This window comes from Schistocerca cancellata, chromosome 1 (genome assembly GCF_023864275.1).
Source record: "Schistocerca cancellata isolate TAMUIC-IGC-003103 chromosome 1, iqSchCanc2.1, whole genome shotgun sequence".
Classification (NCBI taxonomy): Eukaryota; Metazoa; Arthropoda; class Insecta; order Orthoptera; family Acrididae; genus Schistocerca; species Schistocerca cancellata.
In genome coordinates this window covers 1137138382-1137139924 of record NC_064626.1, presented here as the reverse complement: position 1 = coordinate 1137139924, position 1543 = coordinate 1137138382, and positions in this window count along the sequence as shown.

Sequence of the window (1543 nt, the reverse complement as noted above, 5' to 3'; positions counted from 1 at the left end):
CATCCAGTGATGTCTTTAGTGAGACACTGCCACATCTACACCAGGGACAGCAGTGGGGTGAGGCTTAGGATTTCTTAGAGGTGGAGTGTATTAATATAATTAACTAATTAATTAATTAATTAATTAATTTGATATCAAAAGTTTGATGTTATCAGTGTGATCATCCAGTGATGTCTTTAGTGAGACACTGCCACATCTACACCAGGGACAGCAGTGGGGTGAGGCTGAGGATTTTTTAGAGGTGGAGTGGATTAATTTAATTAACTAATTAATTAATTAATTATTTTGATATCAAAAGTTTGATGTTATCAGTGTGACATTACCACATCTACACTGGAGGGAGGGGGGCCAGGGGATGGGATGGGGGCTGAGTCTGCCTTCTTGAATAAATTAGGCAACAATGCTGACTGCACCTGCTTCTGTTTCACTTCACTATTGGTGTTATTCTCTTAACCTAAGTGCAGAGTAGTGTTATCATTAAACCATTGTCATTCTCTACAGCTAAACTCATTGTCACACTGCAGTGGTGGTTTCTGCTGAGATTCAGATGAAAGATGTTGGGTTATATACCTGTTTCGAAAGGTGAATAAGGCAAAAGGAGGAGATGTACTCCACGTCAACATAACAATCTGATTGAATAGCCTGGGAAGACAAGAATCTTTAGGGACTGTGAGTGAATGTAGTTCTGCAGTTTGGAAAATCCCTAATTCGATCCAACTCTTGAATATTCTCGCATTCTCGGACAGACCTTTTCTTTTTAATTTTACTGGTTTTCCCGAACGTTCCGCGACAGCCCTCCCAACAATGGAATAGTTATACTACAGTTTGTCACAATATACAGGGTGAACAAAAGGTCAGTATGAATTTGAAAACTGAATAAATCGCAGAATAATGTAGATAGAGAGGTACAAATTGACACACAGTCTTGGAATGACATTGGGTTTTATTAGAACCAGAAAAATACAAGCGTTCAAAAAATGTCCGACAGATGGCGCTTCATCTGATCAGGATATCAATAACTATCATAAGAAAGAAAGACAAAGCAAAGATGATGTTCTTTACAGGAAATGCTCAATATGTCCACCATCATTCCTCAACAATAGCTGTAGTCGAGGAATAATGTTGTGAACAGCACTGTAAAGCATGTCCGGAGTTATGCTGAAGCATTGGCGTCGGATGTTGTCTTTCAGCATCCCTAGAGATGTCGGTCGATCACGATACACTTACGACTTCAGGTAACTCCAAAGCCAATATAGCACGGACTGAGGTCTGGGGGCCTGGGAGGCCAAGCATGATGAAAGTGGCCGCTGAGCAGACGATCATCACCAAACGACGCGCGCAAGAGATCTTTCACGCGTCTAGCAATATGGGGTGTGTTTTTTTTTTGGTTCTAATAAAACCCCATGTCATACCAAGCATGCGTGTCAATTTTTACGTCTCTATCTACATTATTCCGTGGTTTCCAGACGAATGTTCCTCTAAAGCAACGGGTCAGAGACCTTTGAAGACCTTCGATGATTTGCTTGGAGAGAGAGGAAACCTG